Here is a 23419-nt window from a genome sequence, read left to right as displayed (position 1 = left end):
GCAATAGTTCTAAGCGTGAGGAATGATTGTGAGGCACTGAGTGCTATTGTAAATTCAAACGGTTGCTCAATGAATGATTACAAGGCAATGATTACCAATAGTGTAAAAGCAGCAAGTAACTGATGTGGTTAACTGTTGTGGTTTAGCCCTCTGGGAGGAAAGATCTACTGTTATCTGACTGGTTTATATGTGGGTTGTGATATAGAAAAAATGCACAGTGTCTCTTGGAACAAATGTAGGCAGTATTCAGGCCTATGTACAATTTGTCGCCCTATCTATCAAAAGAACTTAGATAAGGAAGGCATGTGGAACACAGTTTTTGGAATTCCCCCCCCCTCCAGCAGGGGGGTGACCTTAAGGCAGATTTAGAGCTGTGCACAATTGCCCGTAGCCGTTGCTGCATACCTATATTTTATACAATGAGTTGGTAAGGCCACACTTTGAATTCTGAATCCATTTTGGTCACCACGATGTAAAAAAGATGTTGAGACTCTGGAAAGAGTGCATAGAAGAGCAAAAAGATTATGATTAGGGGGCTGGAGGCTAGAACATGTAAAGAATGGTTGCTGGAATTGGGTATGTCTAGTAGTTTAATGAAGAGAAAGACTAATGGTAACATGATAGCTGTGTTCCAATATTTGAGTCAAGTTATTTTCTAAAGCACCTGAAGGCTGGACAAGAAGCAACGGATGGAAACTAACCAAGGAGAGATCCAATCTAGAACTAGGAAGAAATTTCCTAACAGTTAGATCAATTAATTATTAGAACGACTTGCCTCCAGAAGTTGTGAATGCTCCAATAGTGGAAGTTTTTCAGAAGAGATTGGACAACCATTTGTCTGAAACGTTATATAAGGTTTCTGGCCTGAGCAGGGGGTTGGACTAGAAGACCTCCAAGGTCCCTTCCAACTCTGTTATTCCATATTCTATTCTATATTCCAGAGTATATTGCAAAGGGTTTGATGGGTAAACAGAAGTTGCAGAGGGCAGCAGAAGGGCTGATGCAAATACCTGCCAAATCCCAGCTGCACATTGTGTGGACGTGCGCACTCTGCGCACTGTTTGGTTCCAACTTCCTGCTGGGAGGTAGTGGAAGGCAAGGCACGTTAGCTGACATAATGTTTGCTGTCCCTGAATGACAGTAGCATACGTTCCATGCAGTGCAGTGCAGCAGATGTCTACTCCAGCCTGTGTGTGTGTGTGTGTGTGTGTGTGTGTATGCATGTGTGCGTGCAATCTGCTCTAGGTCACATGACCAGAAGGGGGCTTAGAACAGAGAAGTCATCAACATTCCAAGCTACTGCTTAGCTGCCTCTCCAGAAGGCTGCATTAGGAGTATTTGGGGCATTAAAAACAAAACAAAACCATTGTATGCAGTATAGCTCAACCTTGGCTCTTGAAGCTGGCTGGGGAATTCTGGGAATGGAAGTTCTCATACCTTCAAGAGACCAACGTTGAGAAATAATGCTCTACAATCCATAGTCAGATTTGGCTCATCTTTGAACACTCTCCTGAATTTGCCATAGCTTTTCTTCCCACATCAAACTTAGCCCTGTATTGTTTCATTTCAGGTAGTCCTCGACTTACAACCACAATTGAGTCCAAAATTTATGTTGCTAAGCTAGACTAGTTGTTAAGTTAATTTTGCCTCATTTTATGATCTTTCCTTATGTGGATCTTATATATATATATATATATATATATGTGGATCTTTGGTTATTCGGGTTCTCTCCCGCGTAAGATTCAAAGTATCTAGGCAACGTTTCGGCGAGGTCCCACTCGCCATCTTCAGGCTGGTGCTTTCGGCTTAGTGCCAGTGCAAGCAGTGTGTGACCGGAGCTGCCATCTCTCTATATATACAAGTGGTGGGGATGGTGTGCTGGGCTGGTTGGCTGTGCTGCAGCCTCTTGATTGGTTGATGGAGTTGATGTTGGTATAATGGGCTGTGTAATGGCCTTTTGTTGTAGAGATATCCTGGATCTTGTGCTGTCATCTCCTGGGTCGTTAGCCTCTTGTGTTTTAACGGCTTGGGTAATGGGTTGTGTGATGGGCTTGTGAGTTCTTTTGTTTTGGTATCCTGGGTCTTGCGTTGTAATCTCCTGGGTCGTTTGTGTTTTGATCTCTTTTCGATTAGCCTCCTGTGTAGTAACAGCTTGGGTAATGGGTTGTGTGATGACCTTGTGAGATTTATTGCTGTGGTATCCTTGGTCTTGTGCTGTGATATCCTGGGTCATTTGCTGTGTTGTGACTTCTTGAGTTCTTGAGGTGTAATTTCTTGAGTTTTCTGATGTGATGTCCTGAGCGGGTGGCTGTGATGTAGCATTTTGGGTTTTAATATGGCTTTGAGTTTGGGGTCTGGGTCTGTGTTCGTTTGGCTTCGAGTTCGTGGTCGTGCCACATCTTCATGGTGGGGGTCAGTTCGCTTCATGTATGGTTCAGAGGAGTTTGAAGTGGGTAGTGATGCAGCTGCAGTGCGGCTTCTGGTCTGTGGTCGTGTCTCATCTTCTGTGTGGGTGTGAGTCTGATTTTACGTGGACATGTGGTGGTGGCATCTTGTGTGGCCCTCATGGGTGTGGGTCTGGTGTCATTTATCATGTTGGGTACTCGTCTGTTCATGAGGGCGGGTTTCCAAATGGCTGGTAAGCGGGAGGTGTCATCTCTTTTATTCATGCTGTGTGGGCGTTTTTCTATCTCTATGGCTTCTCTGATTATTCTGCTGCTGTGGTGTTCAGTTTTGGCGATAGTTCTGGTATTTTTAAGGTCAATCTCATGTCCTGTGGCTTTGAGGTGTTGGACCAGGGAAGAGGTTGGTTCTTCTTTTTGATTGAGTTCTTATGTTCTTCAACGCGTGCACTTATTCTTCTGTTAGTTTGTCCAATGTATGTGGTGAGGCAGGCCGTGCAGGGGATTTCATATACTCCTTGGTTTTCTAACTCGATTTTGTCTTTAGGGTTTCTTAGGATGGTGGATATTTTTCTGTTTGTGCAGAATGCTGTTTTAATGTTGTGTTTTTGGAGGATCTTGCTGATTTTGTCTGTAGTGCCTTTTATATATGGGAGGAGGGCTTTGCCGTTCTCTTGTTCTCTGTCTTGGATTTTGGTTGGGGTTTCTTTTTGGATTAGGTGGGTGATCTTCTTTCTTTGAAATCCATTGGCTGTTAGTACGTTGGTGAGAGTGTTTAGTTCGGTTTTTAGGTGTTGTTCATCAGCTAAGCATTTTGTTCTGGAGATGAGTGTCTCAGCTACGGAATTGATCTGTGCTGGGTGGTGGTGTGAGAGTGCGTGTAGATAGCGGTTTGTATGTGTTTTCTTTTGGTAGATGGTGTGTCCTAGGGAGCCATTGGGTTTTTGTATACCAAGACATCTAGGAAGGAAGTTGATTGTTAGCTTCTGTTTCCATGGTGAATTGTATTTTGGGGTGTAGGCTGTTGAGGTGTGTGAGGAAGTTGTTCAGTTTTTCTTTCCCGTGTGGCCAGATTATGAAGGTGTCATCTACGTATCTGAGCCAGAGTTTGGGTTTGTGATCATATTTTTCTAGAGCTTGTGTTTCAAAGTGTTCCATGTAGAGGTTGGCGATGACAGGTGAGAGGGTGATCCCATGGGTGCTCCTTCTATTTGTTTGTATTTTTGTCCATTGTAGGTGAAGTATGTATTGGATAGACAGTGGTTGGTCAGATCTAGGATGTGCTTGGGGGTTGTATTTGTTTTGGATAGCTGTCAAGGCTTCTTTTATTGGCACTTGGGTGAAGAGGGATATGACATCGAAGCTAACTAGTAGGTCGCTGGGTTGTAAGTTTTGTTTCTTTATGATCTCGATGAACTGGAATGAGTTTCTTACATGTGAGTTGATGGATTCTGCATAGGGCTGCAGTTGTTTGGCGAGGAATTTGGCTAGGTTTTGTAGAGGTGAGCCTATGGAGCTGACTATTGGTCTAAGTGGAGTTCCTTCTTTGTGTATCTTGGGGAGACCATAAAGCTTAGGGCATCTGGATGATTTCTCTCTGGGTATGATTCTTTGCTGGATTTCTTCACTGATGGGGGAGGCTTTTTATTTTGGATCTGGTGGTTTTTTCTAGGTAGGTGGTGGGGTCTGTCTTTAGGGGTTTGTATGTGGGGTCTAGGAGTAGGTTGGTTAACTTGGTTTGGTAGTCAGATGTGTTCATAACCACTGTTGCATTGCCCTTGTCTGCTGGTAGGATTATTATGCTGGTGTCTTCTTTCAGGTTACGTAGTGCAGTTTGTTCTTCTTTGGATAAGTTGCTTTTGGGTGGTTTGCTAGTGCAGAGGATGTTGGTGATTTCGAGTCTGATTCTATTAGCCTCATCAGGGTTGGTTTTGGTCAGGCTGGTTTCAACTCCGCATATGATGGTTTCTGTGGGGATGTGTTTGGGAGCAACAGCAAAGTTGAATCCTTTTGAAAGGACCTTGGTTTCGGCTTCGGTGAGGATCTTGTCTGAGATGTTGTGCACTGTTTGTTTCATGTGTGGCTGTGAGGGGGAGTTGGTTTCTGGCATTGTTGTAGTTTTCTGAGTTTGTTGGTGTGTGTGTCTGTCTTGAGGGTGGTCTGTGTTTCGGCTCTCCAGACAGCGAGTTGTTTGGATTTGTCCCAAAGTAAGGGTGAATCTTGTTGCTGAGTCTGAGGTGAAGTGTAAGAAGATCTTTGTTGATTTGGTCTAGGAGAAATCTTTTTGTGTGAAGTTCATTTCTAATTAGGGCCAATTCTGTTCTTTTTAGGATGCGTTTGGTGGCTGCTGTGTTGGTGTGGAATTTCAATTGGAAGCTTGTGGGAATTAAATTTTGATCTCGGCAGTTGCATAGGAATGCGAGGTCACATAAAATGGAAGCTCTTTGGACTTCAAGTTTTTCATAAGTCCTGGTCAGATGGTGGGTTTCCTCCCGTAGAGGTGCAATATTTGTTTTCTGAGGTTCTCGCGGGTATTTGTATGTGGATCTTTGGTTATTCGGGTTCTCTCCCGCGTAAGATTCAAAGTATCTAGGCAACGTTTCGGCGAGGTCCCACTCGCCATCTTCAGGCTGGTGCTTTCGGCTTAGTGCCAGTGCAAGCAGTGTGTGACCGGAGCTGCCATCTCTCTATATATACAAGTGGTGGGGATGGTGTGCTGGGCTGGTTGGCTGTGCTGCAGCCTCTTGATTGGTTGATGGAGTTGATGTTGGTATAATGGGCTGTGTAATGGCCTTTTGTTGTAGAGATATCCTGGATCTTGTGCTGTCATCTCCTGGGTCGTTAGCCTCTTGTGTTTTAACGGCTTGGGTAATGGGTTGTGTGATGGGCTTGTGAGTTCTTTTGTTTTGGTATCCTGGGTCTTGCGTTTGTAATCTCCTGGGTCGTTTGTGTTTTGATCTCTTTTCGATTAGCCTCCTGTGTAGTAACAGCTTGGGTAATGGGTTGTGTGATGACCTTGTGAGATTTATTGCTGTGGTATCCTTGGTCTTGTGCTGTGATATCCTGGGTCATTTGCTGTGTTGTGACTTCTTGAGTTCTTGAGGTGTAATTTCTTGAGTTTTCTGATGTGATGTCCTGAGCGGGTGGCTGTGATGTAGCATTTTGGGTTTTTAATATGGCTTTGAGTTTGGGGTCTGGGTCTGTGTTCGTTTGGCTTCGAGTTCGTGGTGGGTGCCACATCTTCATGGTGGGGGTCAGTTCGCTTCATGTATGGTTCAGAGGAGTTTGAAGTGGGTAGTGATGCAGCTGCAGTGCGGCTTCTGGTCTGTGGTCGTGTCTCATCTTCTGTGTGGGTGTGAGTCTGATTTTTACGTGGACGTGTGGTGGTGGCATCTTGTGTGGCCCTCATGGGTGTGGGTCTGGTGTCATTTATCATATTGGGTACTCGTCTGTTCATGAGGCGGGTTTCCAAATGGCTGGTAAGCGGGAGGTGTCATCTCTTTTATTCATGCTGTGTGGGCGTTTTCTATCTCTATGGCTTCTCTGATTATTCTGCTGCTGTGGTGTTCAGTTTTGGCGATAGTTCTGGTATTTTTAAGGTCAATCTCATGTCCTGTGGCTTTGAGGTGTTGGACCAGGGAAGAGGTTGGTTCTTCTTTTTTGATTGAGTTCTTATGTTCTTCAACGCGTGCACTTATTCTTCTGTTAGTTTGTCCAATGTATGTGGTGAGGCAGGCCGTGCAGGTTTCATATACTCCTTGGTTTTCTAACTCGATTTTGTCTTTAGGGTTTCTTAGGATGGTGGATATTTTTCTGTTTGTGCAGAATGCTGTTTTAATGTTGTGTTTTTGGAGGATCTTGCTGATTTTGTCTGTAGTGCCTTTTATATATGGGAGGAGGGCTTTGCCGTTCTCTTGTTCTCTGTCTTGGATTTTGGTTGGGGTTTCTTTTTGGATTAGGTGGGTGATCTTCTTTCTTTGAAATCCATTGGCTGTTAGTACGTTGGTGAGAGTGTTTAGTTCGGTTTTTAGGTGTTGTTCATCAGCTAAGCATTTTGTTCTGGAGATGAGTGTCTCAGCTACGGAATTGATCTGTGCTGGGTGGTGGTGTGAGAGTGCGTGTAGATAGCGGTTTGTATGTGTTTTCTTTTGGTAGATGGTGTGTCCTAGGGAGCCATTGGGTTTTTTGTATACCAAGACATCTAGGAAGGGAAGTTGATTGTTAGCTTCTGTTTCCATGGTGAATTGTATATATATATACATTGTATGTATATATATATATATGTGTGTGTGTGTATGTATGTATGTATGTATGTATGTATGTATGTATGTGTATGTATGTATATATATATATATATTTATTTATTTTCTGAGGTTTTCGCGGGTATTTGTATGTGGATCTTTGGTTATTCAGGTTTCCTCCCGCATAAAATTGGAAGTAGCTTGGCAACGTTTTGACGAAATCTCATTCGTCATCTTCAGGCTTGTGTCTTCGGCTTTGTGCTTCTCGGAGTAATGTGAGCTCTAACCCATACATGAAGTGAACGGACGCCCACCATGAAGATGTGGCACGACCACGGACACGAAGCCAAACAACAGGATCACAGCTCACCAACTCAAATCCCCCAGCAACTGAGACTAACCTGAGCACAACCAAGCCCCCACCTGAACAGAACACACCCCCAGCCAATCAGAACACAGCCAACCCCCTAACCAATCAGAACACAGCCAAACCCCCAACCAATGAGAATACCCCCACCCAATCAGAACACAGCCAAGCCCCCACCCAATCAAGTCAAACCCCCACTAGCAGTTAAAAGGAAGAAGCAGCTGCAAGCTCACATTACTCCGAGAATTACCACTGTCACCCATCATTGCAAATCTGTTCATGGAAGAATTCAAATACAGAGCCCTAGCTAATGCCACCCACAAATCCAAACTATAGTTAAGATACATCGATGACATATTTGTGATTTGGCCCCATGGAAAAGAAAACCTAAACAATTTCCTAACACACCTAAACAGCATACACCCCAAAATCAAGTTCACCATGGAAACGGAAACAAGCAAACAACTACCATTCCTAGATGTACTAATCTACAAAAAAACAGATGGCACACTAGGACACACCATATACCAGAAGAAAACACACACCAACTGGTACCTCAACGCCCAATCCCACCACCACCCAGCACAGATAAACTCCGTGGCCAAAACACTAATCGCCAGAACCAAACGCCTGGCAGACAAGACACACATAAAGACTGAACTATGCACCCTGACTAAAGTACTGACAGCCAACGGCTTCCACAAAAGCAAAATCACCGGCTTGATCCACAAAAAAACACACTGAGACATAATGGAGACCTAGAAGATGAACAGACCTATGGAACAGCTGTCCTGCCCTACATAAGAGGTACTACAGACAAAATCAGTAAAATACTACACAGGCATCACATCAAGACTGCCTTCAAAACAGACAGAAAAATAGCAGCCATCCTAAGAAACCCCAAAGATAAAATTGACCTGGAAAACCAAGGCATATATGAAGTCCCCTGTGCATCATGCCCTGCCACATACATTGGACAGACCAATAGAAGAATAAGTACCCGCCTGGGTGAACACAAAAATGCAGTCAAAAAGCTGGAACACACTTCCTCACTAGTCCAACACATGAAAGCCACAGGTCATAGCATCAATTTGAATGGCACCAAAACCCTAGCCACTATAGAAAACCCCAGCCACAGAATTATCAGAGAAGCCATAGAGATTGAAAAAAGACCTGAAAGCATGAATAGAAGAGATGATTCCACCAGACTGTCAATCATTTGGAAGCCTGCACTCACAAACAAAAAAATCTCCACACCACAAGCCAGGCAAACACCTGGGCACAAACAGATCCCTCCTGATACCTCCAGCTCAAACACACCCCAACCAGGCACCCAGATGAAACCTAGCTTCCTAATAAATGATAGCCGTCCATTTACTTGGAGCCAAGCTGCACTAAAAGCCTCCAATACAGGAACACAATGTTGCCAGCCAATCAAGACAAAAAAAAAAGGCCACAAAACAGACAGAAGATATTAGAAACACCAATCAAGCAGAACACAGCAAACTCCAATAAACACAGACCAAGACTCCCAACCAATCAGTATGAAGAAAAAACCATTCTGGCACAGCAGTAGGCTAGCCCCAAATTTAAAACTGAAACAACTGTAAAAGTCTGACTCCCAGACAAACACAACACAGAAGCCTGATGATGGCAGATGAGATTCTGCTGAAACGTTGCTACAACTTTAAAAGCACAACTAGAATGACGTGGGAAAATACCCGAACAAAGCTGAATACCATACATGTTTTGCTTTTTTTCTGATTTCATTCTATTTCTTTTTTTTTTTCCTTATTCATATACACTACGTATAAATTAAATCAAAAATTTAATCTTTAAAATTGTAATTGTTAATTTGTAATGATCAAATTATATCATTAAATTAACTTTTTATTACATTATATAAATTAAAAAGTTTCTTAATTTATATAAAGACTATAAGTTAGTTTTTATATTATAGCTTAAAAGTTAGAATGGCTCATCCCACTCGTGCTGGCAGAAGAGGCATGGTGTGGGTCCCTCATGGAGCCCAGGAAGAGGGCCTTCTCTGCTATTGCTCTGCCCTCTGGAACATCTTGTCCCAAAGAAAGGATGGGAGGGTTGGCCCCAACCAGGGGTGGGATTCAAATTTCTTAACAACGGTTTTGTAGGCGTGGCCTAATTTGTAGGTGTGACTTGGTGGTCATGTGACTAGGCAGGCGTGGCTTGTATGTAAATATTATAAATATTTATGTAAATATTGATTTTTTTTATTAAAAAGAGCAACTTTTACACAAAAGCAAGCAAAGCTGGCAGGCAGATTGAGTTGCTCACAGAATCACAGATTTACTTAGAGATATATATATCTGCAATCGGCTATCTAAGTCTGTCACATAAAATTTGCTTGTAAGCAAACTCACAAAACTAACCGACAACACACCATGTATGTAAATAATGATTTTTTTTATAAAAAACGAGCAACTTTTACCCAAAAGCAGGCAAAGCAGGCAGGCAGACTGAATTGCTCACAGAATTACAGATTCACTTAGAGATCTATCTATCTGCAATCGGCTACCTGAGTCTGTCACATAAAATTTGCTTGCAAGTAAACTCACAACTCACAATGTATGTAAATATTGATATATTTTTTTAAAAGAGCAACTTTTACCCAAAAGCAGGCAAAGCAGGCAGGCTGACTGAGTTGCTCACAGAATCACAGATTCACTTAGAGATCTATCTATCTGCAATCGGCTACCCGAGTCTGTCACATAAAATTTGCTTGCAAGCAAACTCTCAACTCACAAAGTATGTAAATATTGAACTTTTTTTTTTAAAAGAGCAACTTTTACCCAAAAGTAGGCAAAGCAGGCAGGCAGATTGAGTTAGTCACAGAATCACAGATTCACTTAGAGATCTATCTATTTGCAATCAGCTACCTGAGTCTGCACTGAAAAGCTTCAGTCCTAAGGAAGGTTTGGCTCTGCTTTTCGATTAGCTGGAAAGCAAGAAATCCAAGGATTTCCTGCTGTCTACCTAATCTAAATCTCCTGGCAGAGCAGAACAGCTAATGGTCAGGGGAAAAAAAGGAAAAATAGCAACTTATCAAACCAGGCAAGTTGGATGGTTCGCATGCCAGGTAAGGAGTGAGTGGGAGGGGAGGGGAGGGGCCAGCCAGTGGAGCGATTTGATGGTTCTCTGAACGTGTGTGTGCAGTGTTCGAAAGAAATCGTCAGCTGTGCCGCCTGGACAGCTGACAAGCGCTGTGTGCGGTGCACAGCATTTGAAAATCCTCTTCTTTCCTGGTTTTTCAACCTCAGCTGTGCTGCCAAGGCAGCTGAGGAGGGAAAAGCAGGAAATAAAGGACAGCCTAGAGCCTGGGCAGGCGGGTGGGCCAAACACTGAACTGGTTCGGTGTCAGCTGTTCTTCGCAGCTACAGGTCCTATAGAACAGGCCGAACCAGTAGCATCCCACCCTTGGCTCCAACCCTCCCAATCCTTTCGTAAGGGCCTAAAGAGGCTCTGCTAGTTGGTTTGGGGCCTCAATAGCACAGTGGATTTGTTGATCGAGTTACAACAGATCCCACTTTCCCCCATTCCACCCCCATTCTCCCCACGTATCCTTAGATTTTAATGTTTGATTAAATATTTATTTAAAATGTGGCATAGACAGTATCGTTACCAGATGTATTTGTAACTGACTGACCAACCACACTCAATTATATAGTGGTCCTCAATGAAACTACATTTACATGGAGGGAAGTAGGCAGTGGGTACCACAAGATTGTCTTAGGCTCAGTTCTCTTCAACATCTTCGTAAACAATTTAGAATGGGATGCGGTGGCTCAGTGGCTAAGATACTGAGCTTGTCGATCAGCAAGGTTGGCAGTTTGACAGTTCGAATCCCTAGCACCATGTAACTGAGTGACCTCCCATTACTTGCCCCAGCTTCTGCCAACCTAGCAGTTTGAAAGCATGTAAAATAGAGACCACCTTTGGTGGGAAGGTAACAGCATTCTGTGCACCTTCAGCATTTAGTCATGGCAGCCACATGACCATGGAGACGTCTTTGGACAGTGCTGGCTCTTCAGCTTTGTAATGGAGATGACGAGCACCGCCCCCTAGAGCCGGAAACAACTAGCACGTATGTGTGAGGGGAATCTTTACCTATAAACAATTTAGAGATGAGGGGATAGAAGGGGAACTCATCAAATTTGCGGATGACACCAGGTTGGTGGGAATAGCCAACACTTTAGAGGATAGGCTCATGATCCAGAAGGATCCTGGCAGACTTGAACAATGGGTCCTATCAAGCAAAATGGAATTCATTGGGGAGAAAAATAAGGTTTTACGCTTAGACAAGAAAAACCAAATGCACAGGTATAGAATAGGTGGTACCTGGTTCAACTGCAAGAAGGGTCTAGGAATCCTAGTAGACAGCCACTGAACTATGAGCCAGCAGCATGCTGCAGCTGCCAAAAACAGCCAATGCAATCGTAGGCTGCATGAACAGAAGGATAGTATCCAGGTCATGTGAAGTATTGGTAGCATTTTATACTGCTTTGGCAAGGCCACACTTGGAATACTGTGTCCCGTTTTGTGCACCATGATACAGAAAATATGTTGAGACTCTAGAAAGGGTACAGAGAAGAGCAACAAAGATGTTTAGAGGATTGGAGGCTAAAACATGGTGAACAATTGCAGGAACTGGGTGTGTTTACTCTAATGAAGAGAAGGATTGGAGTGGCATGATAGCAGTCCTCCAATATTTGAAGAGCTCTCACAACTGATTGTGTGGATGTTTGTAGCTGGATATGTAGTATAATATTGAGACTCTGAAATGTAAAACTTGACTCTGGCCAGGCAATAGCAGGTGTAACTGTTATTATTTTGTTACAATGCCCTAGTTATAATGAAGCGGTTGCCAACTTGCCAAGCCTCTATGAGGCTTCTTATCAGCTATTTTTGTTAAAGCTGTACAGAAATCCTGGATGATTTTTGTCCTGATCACCCCCTACATCTAACAATATAGTCCATTATAGAGATCAAATCACAAAATAACAGAGTTGGAAGGGACCTTGGCGGTCAACTGGTCCAACTCTCTGCTCAGGGAAGACACCCTATATACCTTTCTGGACAAATGATTGTCCAATGTCTACTTAGAAAACTCCAGTATTGAAGCACCCACATCTTCAGGAGGCAAGCTATTCCACTGATTAGCAATAGCAATAGCACTTAGACTTATATGCTGCTTCACAGAGCTTTACAGCTCTTTCTAAGCAGTTTACAGAGCCAGTCTATTGCCCCCAACAATCTTGGGTCCTCATTTTACTCACCTCAGAAGGATGGAAGGCTGAGTCAACCTTGAGCCTGATGAGACCTGAACTGCCAAACTGCTAGCAACCAGTGATCAGCAATTGAAAAATTGAAAAAAACACAATTGAAAAAGTCCAGAAATATTTCACAAGAAGAATTCTCCGCTCCTCTGCTCATTGCAGAATACCTCATGCCACCAGACTTGAAACTCTAGACCTAGAAAATCTAGAACTACGCCGCCTTCAGTCTGATCAGTCCTTCAAGCATCGCATATATCTCTCTCCACAAATTGTGAAGCAGGTCCTACCACCTTCGACAAAGAGATCACACACCCTGAAGTGACAACAAGCATTGCAACATCACCAGCAGATCTTGCTGGGTCAACACTTTTACAATTCCCCCTTATGGGTGGATGGGATGGGAGCTGCTTTGAAGGAAGGAAGTGACTGCTTTCTGAAGTACCAGAAGGTCTGGCTGGGTGATGTCAAAGATAATGACCCACCAAGACCACAGTTTGGTCACAAAGAAGCCATCTTCCTTTCCACAGCAGTTTTCTCCAGCATATCTGGCATACTCAGATATAATAGGATTAATGCTGACCTGAAAACCTACTTGATAGAGAACAGATTCTTTGGGCGTGTTTGGATATGCATGAGTGGGAACTTTGATGATTTGCTTGCAGTCATCTTGATATTCTGGAAAGTATGGCCTATCTTTTAAAATACACACACACAAAAGCTCTTCAAGCTTCTGATGAGATTTTGTTCACATTTTCAAAAGTGGTTTCCCATTGCTGAATTAAATAGCTCTCCATCCATGGTTGGGTTGATAGAAAAGTGGGTGCACCCATTGCTGATCCTTTCTTTATTGTCTCTTTAGGATCCTTGGTGCTCTCTGAGCTTGGTTGTTTTCTTGCAGATGTTTCGTTACCCAATTAGGTAGCATCATCCATGCTAGAAGGGAGTGGGGTTTTCTCTGCGTATATACAAATAACGCTGATGATATTATATAGTTGGGTTTGAGTAATGAAATGTCTGCAAGAAAACAACCAAGCTCAGAGAGCACCACAGACCTTATGATTACATTCTGAGCCACAAATAATTTCCTCTAATGGTTTATTGTCTGTTCTGAGTCACAATGTAGCTCTGCTGATTTTGCACTTTGCATCCTTTGAATGGCAGTGATTAGTTGAATCTTCTGGATCTGTTGCCTTCCTTCTTTATTAGTGGGAAGAACATCAGCCAGTCATGAATCTGGAGAATGGAACTGACCCAGCATTGCAATCTGTCCATCTAGGCTCCTTTTCAACGTCACTCCTATATACTTCCATCCTCTGCTAGGGAGGCTGGGCTGGGTTTGTTTCAGCGTTAGATGACCTTAGCCTTGCAGTGCATCACATGTTGTTATTACTTCATTTTACAGTTGCTTTATATTTCACCATGGCATCGTTTCAACATTACGCTATATTCCTGTTACGCTGTTTAAAGATCCAGCAAGTGGTTGCCTATGCCACGTGAACAATTGTGCTTTATAGTTTAGGGACACAATGTGGTTGCTGATGTGGTTGCCTGGTGGGTCAATCTGAAAGAGGCTATCTTGTCCTAAACTGCCACTGGTCACTTACTTTTATGTTTGCCACAACTGATGGCAACACATAACATATTTTGCACACTTGTAATTGTGACCGGATGCAAATGGATTAGAGGGGAAAACATCACCAGATTGTTAAGGATATCTTCAACCTGTCTCTCACCTGGGCTGAGAACGAGACAGAGGCAAATTCACAAACACCTAGCAGGAAAATGGTGTTGCCAAAGGTTGTTTATGCTACAAAGCAGTGGTTCTCAATGTTTTTTTCACCACAACTTCTCTTTAAATACCTTTTGTGGCCATGGATCCCCAAGACTTTGCTTAAGTTAAATCATAACATTTCTTCAAGACTTCACAGACCCCATGTGATGACATCATGCTCCCCTAGGGGTCCACGGGCCACAGGTTGAGAACCACTGCAGTAAAATTAAAGGTTTCCCATGTCCAGTCATGTTTGGCTCTAGGAAATGGTCCTCAACTCTGTTTCTTAGCTGAGAAAACCAGGGTTGTCTGTGGGCATGTGGCTAGCAGACTATATGCCAAAGTGCTGTTACCTTCCCACCAAAGTGATACCTGTTCATCTGCTTGCAGTTGCATGCTTTCAAACTGCTAGTTGGGCAGGAAACTGAGGCAAGTAACAGGAGCTCACTCCATCGTGCAGCACTCGGGGCTCAAACCCAGGCAGTTAGTTTTCCAGTTGACAAGCTCAGTGTCTTTAACCACTGAGCCATCATGTCCCCCATTTATGCTATATTGAAGTGCAATAGGGAAAAGCTTACATCTTTGGCATGCCTGAAAATAATATCTCAATTTCTTGAACATATTTCATTATTGGAGGTGACAGAGAATTTCCTGTTGATGTCTACTTTTTCTCACTCTTGTTTCTTCTTTTCCAAGCCTCCTTGTCTGTGCTTATTTCCCCACCTGAAACCAGCCCCTTGGATCCAATTTCCCTGGGGGTTTAATCTTCTTTCATGGTTATCTTTCTCTGGGATTAAATGGAAGCGGGTGGGGGGCAAGCAAAGCAGCAAAAGAAATTATGCTGCAGTAAAAAGGCAGGACATTCACACATCCCCCTTGGCCATGCAAGATTTCAAGAATAACACGTTCCTAAGAAGTTCATCAGAATTCTCCTCTTCTTTTAAAGAAATCTTGAAAGCCTGTTCTCTGTCATAAAATTAAATGAGAACCAATAAAGAAAACAAAACAGGATTACTTCTCTGTCTATTGTGAGTTGAGACCTCTGCTTCCCCAAATCTCTAATCAGCAGGTAGCTCCACTCCAACCCTGCAGGAATTAAAATTACAGGTACTCCTCACCTTATGACCAAAATGGAGCTCAAAGTTTATGTTTTTAAATGAGAAATTTGTTAAGTGAGTTTTGCCCCATTTTACGATTTTTTCTTTGCCACATTTGTTAAGTGAATCACTGCAGTTGTTAAATTCCTACCATGGTTGTTAAGTGATCTGGTTTCCCTATTGACTTTGCTTGTCAGAAGGTCACAAAAGGCGATCAAATGATTCCAGGATCCTGCAGCAGTCATAAATATGAGTGAGTTGTCAAGCATCTGAATGTAAATCACAGGACCCTGGGGAATCCTACAAGGGTTGTAAGTGTGAAAAACAGTTACAAGCTACTTTTTTCAGTGCCGCTGTAACTTTGAACCATCACTAAACAAACAGTTATGTTTGCAACTAAAAACTTCCAGGCACTCTTGTATTTTCAGAGTTATTTGGTGGATGGTTTCTTTTCTTTTCCTGTATTTTTTTTTTCAGAGAGAACTTAAGGATAAACAGTGCTGATGAAATCGTTCTATTCTGTAAAGGAGCATGTTGAAATAGCAGGCAGCTTTGCAGATGCTCAGGGCCTCTTTCCATATTTATTCTCTTTTTCCTCCCTCCAGCTATTGGTGTCTAAATGTGGTGGCTTCGTAGACGGTTTTGTAGGGGGCTGTAAACAAAGCTATGTGGCGATTAAAACAGGTGACCTGAAAGTCACTGAAGGATAGCAAAAAGACGAGCAATTCTTAGGCTTCAACCAATGGCCAATTTCCTTCCTTCCTTCCTTCCCCCCTCCCTCCCTCCAGTATGTGGGGTCTGCAAGAGCAGCAGAAAGGTAGACTTATAAAGACCACAAGGACCAGCCTAGGCCACTGACTGGGAATTTTAAGGGTCATTGTCCACATCCAGAGAAGGCTTGGTTGGGTCAATCTAGTCTAGAAAGGCAGTGGAATTTATTTATTTTTAATGGAAGAATAAATTGCATCATTTGCTTACTTTGGGACTGTTTTTTTTCCAGCTACACTATTAAGGAAGATATATTCTACCTATGCATCTTAATTCCTGTTTTATAATGCCTAAGGTAACAATCTAGTACTTACCTAAGAGTCTGTAGATTAAAAGGTGGACGTACTGCAATTATTAGAACAATTAGTTCCTCCTTAGTTTTTCTTCAGATGTAAACAAGAATCTTCCCTTTATTTAATCAATTCCTAACCTTCTCTGTCTTGCCAAAGTTAAACAACCTGTGGCTGTTTACAATGCAAATGAACATTTAGCTACCATAACTGAGTTGTCTTTTCTAGAGCAAAGTGTGCCAAATTTTTGACTAATGGGACAAATCCAAATTAAGCTAAGCAAGTCCTGACTCTGCATTAAGAGATTAATTTATTTCATTTTTCTTCCTTTTTGCTGTTTGTTGCCTTAGCAAGGGTAGTGAAAAAAAGTTCCAACTTTTTGATTTGCAGATTGCATTGGCAAGCCACGGTTGTTAAGCTTGGTCCCTTCAGCATTTAGAGAAATTCAGGAAGCAGATTGTATGTTGTGCAAATACAACTGTTGGACTACTGGAATGGCTTAGCTTGGCAACCTATTTTTATCTCCTGGGCCTGTGACAGGGGTTTTCTCATGACCCAGACTGACTTATATAAATTTCTTTGGCTGTTTGTCATAGTGGCAAACACTTGCCAGCTCCAACACCTGAGGGCCACAAAATAGGACAATGCTCTCACGAAACCAATAGCAAAATGTTTCTCATTAAAAAGAATGTCAGATATTGAATTGATATAATTTATATACTTGGCTTACGACTTGAGCCTGAAATTGCTGTTGCTAAGCGAGACAGTTGTTAAGTGAATTTTGCCCCATTTTGCATCCAGTTTTGGTCACCACACTATAAAAAAGAGAAAAGAAGGCCTGGGGGGTGGGCATGATAGCTGTATTCCAGTATTTGAGAGGTTGAGATGCTACTGGTTTAAGGAAGGATATAGGTAGCCTCAATTTGCGACCACAATTGAGCCCAAAATCTCTATTGCTAAGCAAGACAGCTGTTAAATGAATTTTGACCCATTTTACAACCTTTCTTGATACAGTTGTTAAGTGAATCACTGCATTTGTTAAGTTAGCAACATACGGTTGTTAAGTGAAGCAGGTTTCCCCATTGACTTTGCTTGTCCGAAGGTCACACAAGAGAATTGCATGACCCTGGGACAATGCAACCATCATAAATATGAGTCAATTGCCAAGTGACTGAATTTTGATCACATGACCATGGAGAAGCTGCCACAATTGTAAGTGTGAAAAAGCCAATTTTTCAGTGCTGTTATAACTTTGTACAGTCACTACAAAATGCTGTGGACATAGTATAGTCCAATGGAACTCACCTTGCTTTTAGTCTGATTGGGCTATGTTTGGGTCTAGGTTAAAAGAAATAGGGGACCCCAAGTACTTGCCCAATTTTCTGTCGAACACGTCCCGGAATTTCTCCATCAGGTTGTCTTCCCAATCGCTTTCTGTGATGCTGTGGATTCCGGTGAAATCAATCCCCAATGGCTTAAACCACTCAAGTCCCAGCAGACTTGGCCGGCCCCGGTCGACCACGGTTAAAGGCAGCATTCCGGAGTACTTTCAGAAGGTCACTCGGAATTCACCTATGCCAATGACGGGAATCTTGTTCCCTTGATAGTCCTTTAGGATTATCTTTGTTTGCTCAGCTGTCCTTTTGTCAGGTTGGGAATTAGACTTTTGATGGTGTCCCACGACACCATTGACAGAAGAGATCCAGAATCCACTTCCATCTGACATTGTTTACCTTCTATCGTGACTTGAACGTGGACTTTTCTGGCATTTGCCGTGCTGGAGTGGCCCATTGTCACAGTCTGATGCGTTTCTCTCCTTGCTGTGGTCGACTCGTTGCTCCGTCATTTCCAGCTGAATTGGCTCCAGCGGTTCTCGGGTTGATTTCCTTGGTTCCTTGGATGTGTGCCTTGTCTTGGCCTTCTGCTGCTTGGCTTGAAGGCTCAGCACGCCCTCGCGATGTGTCCTCTCTGCTCGCATTGTTGGCAGATGGCATCATGGAAATGGCATTCTGATTGGAGGTGATTTCCCTCACAACCCACACACCAAAATTCCTTCTGCTTCCCCTCTTGGCTTTTTTGTCGTCTTTCCAAACGTAGTTGGTTCACTTCCTCATCATCACCCGATCCCAACTTGGACTTGAGTCCTCATGGTGAATGGCGGCAGCATCCTTTTGCGGGGGTTGCAGTGTCTTATTCATCTTCCTCATGGCAGCGGAGGATTTTTGGGATGCTTCTATGGCTGATGCTTCTTCGATGGCCTCCTTTAGTGTTATTTTAGGTTTTGTAAGGAGGCAGCTTTGTAGTGTCAGGTCCCTGAGTCCCAGGACTACGTGATCTCTCATCACCTCATCCACATTCAGGAACTCGCATGTTCCGGCAATGTCTCTCAGGCTCGCAACGAAGTCATTGATGGTCTCTCTGGTAAAATTCGTGCTTCTTAATTAGGCTGGATACTGGTGGGGTATAATGGGCCCAGGCCATCATTTTTACATCTCTTGGTGCTGCAAGAGCTTTAGCCATTTTGAAAACAGCGGGGGCCACAATGCGTGAGGAAGACGGCTCGTTTCCTCTGTTCCGTAATATCCATCAGGTCGCTGCTTTCCAGGAACATCTGGAATTGGTTGACATAGGATTCCCAGTCCTCGGTCATTGGGTCGAATGGTGTGGGTGGCGTATTGTTCCCGGCCATGTTAAGTTCTTTGTCCGGTTAGTTTAGTATTTTAGTATTTTTAGTATTTATTTGATTTGTCAAGATACAGGTATAAGAATAAATATAGTTTTGAATACATGAGATAGATACTTATAAGAAAAATAAAAACAATAGGACAGGGACGATAGGCATGTTGGTGCGCTTATGCACGCCCCCTACAGGCCTCTTAGGAAGTGGGTGAGGTCAATAGTAGACAGTCTAAGGTTAAAGTTTTTGGGGTTTGGGGAAGAAACCACGTGCTCACGATCCCGCTTTTCTCAGAATCACACCTTCATTGCCAGTGTTAAATTGTGGGCGAGAGATAACGCGGGAGGCTCCGACTGCTTAGCTTCTTTATTGCATTGTTCAGAACAACTCGCGATAGCCGTGGCAGCTCCTTTTACAGCGGAGCTGCTCCTGGCTACAACCAGTGACAGCTCTTTAAATTCCCGCTGCCATGGACCAACCAATCAGAGGTGCATATGTATATAACAGACACTGCAGGGAGGGACCTTCCTTGTAAGATTCCAGAGTGAATTGAGGCACATAAAACTAGTTCCAGCATCTATACCTTGGCACTAAAAAACCAGTCCCCAATAATTACTATGGCTCATAATTTTGGCTGTTTGCCAAGCACTCCACCAGCATTTCATATCAAGAGCTATCTGATCAGCTTGTTTGCCCACCCATCTGCCTTCTGTAACCTCTTAACTTCAGGTTGGCTGGGGGATTCTGGGAATTGAAATCCAATAATCTTCAAGTTGCCTAAGAACCCGAGTATCAAAGAAAAGAGGGAGCATGATGGCTCAGTGGTCAAAGCCATTGAGCTTGTCAGCTGGAAAGCTAACAGTCTGGGATTGTGACCCGAGTGTTGCTTGATGGAGTGAGCTCCTGTTCCTTGCTCCAGCTCCCTATCCACCTTGCATTTCAAAAGCATGCAAATGTGAGTAGATAAATAGGTACCACTCCAGTGGGAAGATAACAGTGTTTCGTATGCCTCGTATAGCCATGCTGGCCACATGAACATGGTAACGTCTTTGGACAATGCTGGCTCCCTTGGCTAAGAAACAGAGATGAGCATTGCCCCCGGCATCAGACATGACTGGAAAGGGAAACTCTACCTTTATCAAAGAAAAATAAAATAGAAGTAAAACCCTACTTCTGGGTTTTAACTAGAAATGAAGATCAGGGAAGAAAAAGGAGATATTTTCATTCTCTCCTTAGTTCCTTGATCAGTAAACATCAGTTTATTTGGTGACCATTTGAAGTTACAACGGCACTGAAAAAAGTGACTTAGGATCATTTTTCACACTTATGACTGCTGCAGCATCCCCCATAGTTACATGATCAAAATTCAGATGTTTGGCAACTGACTCATGACGGTTGCAATGCCCTGAGGTCCTGTGATCACTTTTTCCGAATTTCTGACAAGCAAAATCAATGGGGAAGCTGGATTCACTTAACTACCGTTGTAACTAAGTTAACAACTGCATCGATTCACTTAACAAATGTGATAAGACAAGTCATAAAATGGGGCAAAACTTGCTTAACAAATGTTTCAGCAACAGAAATTTTGGGCTCAATGGTGGTCATAAGTCGAGGACTACCTGTACTGAAAGTGTCCAATCAGAAACCCTCCAAATGTCTATAGCTTCCAGCATTCTGTACTGACCTCACTTCTGTACAGGTAGTCCTCGACTTACGACCACAACTGGGCCCAGAATTTATGTGGCTGGGTGAAAAATTTGTTAAGCGAGTTTTGCCCTGTTTTATGGTGTCTTGTCACATTTTGTAAGTGAATTGCTGCAGTTGCTAATTTAGTAGCACGGTGGTTAAGCGAATCTGGCCTCCTCGTAGACTTCGCTTGTCGGAAGGTCGCAAAAGGGGATCAGGAGACCCTGGATGTTGCAGCCGTCATAAATATGAACCAGAGGGGCCAACCATCCAAATGCAAATCGTGAGACTACAAGATGCTACCAGGGTCACCAGTGAGAAAAGGGCCCTAAGTCACTTTTTTCAGTGCCCTCGTAACTTTGAATGGTCATTAAATGAACTGCTGTAAGTGGGGACAACCTGTACTCAGGGTCCTTAGATGGGTGAAGACAGAGCGGTTGAGCAAAATGTGACAAGACATCATAAAACAGGGCAAAACTTGCTTAACAAATTTTTCACCCAGCCACATAAATTCTGGGCCCAGAATTCCGGTTAGACCGGAAACTTCCAAAGTCCCTTCCAACTCTGCCATTCCATTAGTTACACGTGATTCAAGACCGGGCCGCTGGCCTTCCAATCCCAAAGCCCGACCCTCTGTGGGTCAACTCATCCTGCTTCATGGGTTGGCTGTGCAGAGGAGCTCCTCCTAGTATGAAAAAAACAGGCAAACAAAAATCACCAAGAGGCAAGTCCCTGGGAAGATGGTCCAATGCCTCTTGTCTGAAGGTGTGTCCAATTTCCCTGCCTACCCAGAGCTTCCTTCTCCCTGGGAGGAGCCAGCCTATAATAAAAGCCGTGTTTCCTAAGACCGAAAGACACTCCCGAACAGAAGCAGTTCTTTCCAAGACTTCAACGCCAGAAAGAGCCAAGTGGAACAGGTAAGCAACGGGGAGAAACCCTACCAGTGGTAGAGTTTCAACCCAAGAGAAGCCAGGCATTTTTTGACCTTGATGTGAAGTTCCTCACAAACTTGTGGCTCTCTTCTGTCTCCAGCAAGGAACCTGCTTTGCTGTCAAGGACTTCACAGAACATCCTTGTTGCAAGACAGATTGGGAAACATAGATGGGCTGATTCCAGCTAATTTTTGGAAGCAGATGTGTAATATAGTGGTTCAGATGTGGGATTAGGAACAGAGAAACCCAGCTTTGAGTTTATTCTCAGCCTTCACAGCTCACTATATGACTTTGGGCTAGACTAGCCACCCTTTGTCAGCCCAGAACCCAAGGTAGTATAGTGGTAAAGGTAAGAATACGGAGATGCAGACTGTAGGTCCTTCTCAGTCGTAGAAGCTCAGTGAGTGACAAGACACCAGTCCCTCCCTTTTGAGCCAACCTATATTCCAGGTTGTGGTTATATAGGAAAACAGGTGGAAGGAGCACCACTCCCACAACATAGCTCCTGCATGAAAGCCAGGTTATAAATCACATCTATAATCAGCCAACCAATATGTACAACTGCCCTTATGCAGGAGGTTGGTCTGGGGAGCCTGTGGCATCTCCCATCATATCTGCAGCCTTTGGAGGTTTCCCAATCTCCATTGGGTAAGGCTGCTTCTGTGCATGATAAGCTTTACTGGTGACCCATGAGCAGCGTCAGAATTAGGTGCAAGCTATGCAAACGGCGGTCTAGAGCAGCGTTCCCCAGTCTTTCCAGCTAGGCAGCCAGGGATGGGAGTAGGGGTGAGTGGCTGGTGCGGGCACACAGCTTCACTTGTGCTAGAGGCTCGCGTGCGCCTTCCACTCACCAAATGGGCTTTGCGCACAAGTGCGACACAAGCCTCTGCTCACGCGAGTGGAGTTTGCACATGTGCACGGGCTTACTGCTCACAGGAGTAGAGCTTCACACATGTGCACACTGGCCCATTTCTCCCGTGGCCCAGTTTTGAACAGGTCACAACCCAATAGTGGGCTGCAGCCTGGAGGGCGGGGTTGGTGACCCCTGGCCTACATCTTTCCATTTTAAGAGAGCTCTCCAAATGTCACTGTATTTAAAGTCCTGCAGTTTTACTATAATGTCCTAGGCAGTGATGGGATTCAAATTTTTTTTTACTACCAGTTCTGTGGGCATGGCTTGGTGGGTGTGGCAGGGAAGGATACTACAAAATCCCCATTCCCTCCCCACCCCAGTAACTTGCTTTCCAGCTCCGTTCTCCTGTGCAGGGCAACCAAAGAAGACCCAGCCGATCAGTTGGGACTCGGGAGGCAGAGAATAGATGGGAACGGGGTCAGTCAGAGGTGGTATTTGCTGGTTCTCCGAACTACTCAAAATTTCCACTACCGGTTCTCCAGAACTGGTCAGAACCAGCTGAATACCACCTCTGCATATAGGGAAGCTTCCATAAACCAAGCCTTCCTTCCCTCCCCCCTCAAATGTCTGCAGAAAGGCCTATTTAAACCCATCACTGGAGGTCGTAGAACCCCCTATTGACAGTTTAAAACAGGCCATGTTTCTGCAGGCATTTGTACCTTCTGTTTGGAGTTCCCCACCCACCGAGATTTATTATGCATCCTGACATCAGGCTTGCCAACGTCAGCTCTTAGCTAGCATTATTCACTCTTTCCAATTGCCAAATGCAGTTTCTGCAGTTTCCTTTAGCTCAGGGATTCATCGTGCTCAGATCCATCCCGCCAACCAGATATATAAACAGGATCCCTCAACATGTAGAGGGCAACCTTTCCCAACCCGTAGTCTTGCAGTACAGCTAGTCCTCGACTTGCAACCATTTGTTTAGTGACTATTCAAAGTTACAACAGCACTGAAAAAAGTGAC

General features: G+C 43.7%; 1 protein-coding gene across 1 annotated transcript in view; it reads left to right on the top strand.

Moving 5' to 3' along the window:
• The window catches only part of LOC113422482 (carbonic anhydrase 2-like), an 86947-nt gene that overhangs the window by 46938 nt on the left and 16590 nt on the right, over nt 1-23419 (top strand). The window contains exon 5 of the mRNA XM_026683468.2: nt 21404-21528. The gene's annotated coding sequence lies outside the window, so the exon portion shown is untranslated. The remainder of the gene's footprint in view (nt 1-21403; nt 21529-23419) is intronic.

The sequence above is a fragment of the Notechis scutatus genome, chromosome Z, assembly GCF_049901735.1.
Source record: "Notechis scutatus isolate UNSWTSFEM ecotype Mainland chromosome Z, rNotScu1.2, whole genome shotgun sequence".
NCBI lineage: Eukaryota > Metazoa > Chordata > Lepidosauria > Squamata > Elapidae > Notechis > Notechis scutatus.
Note: the sequence above shows the minus strand (reverse complement) of the source record. Positions and strands in the feature narration are given on the sequence as shown.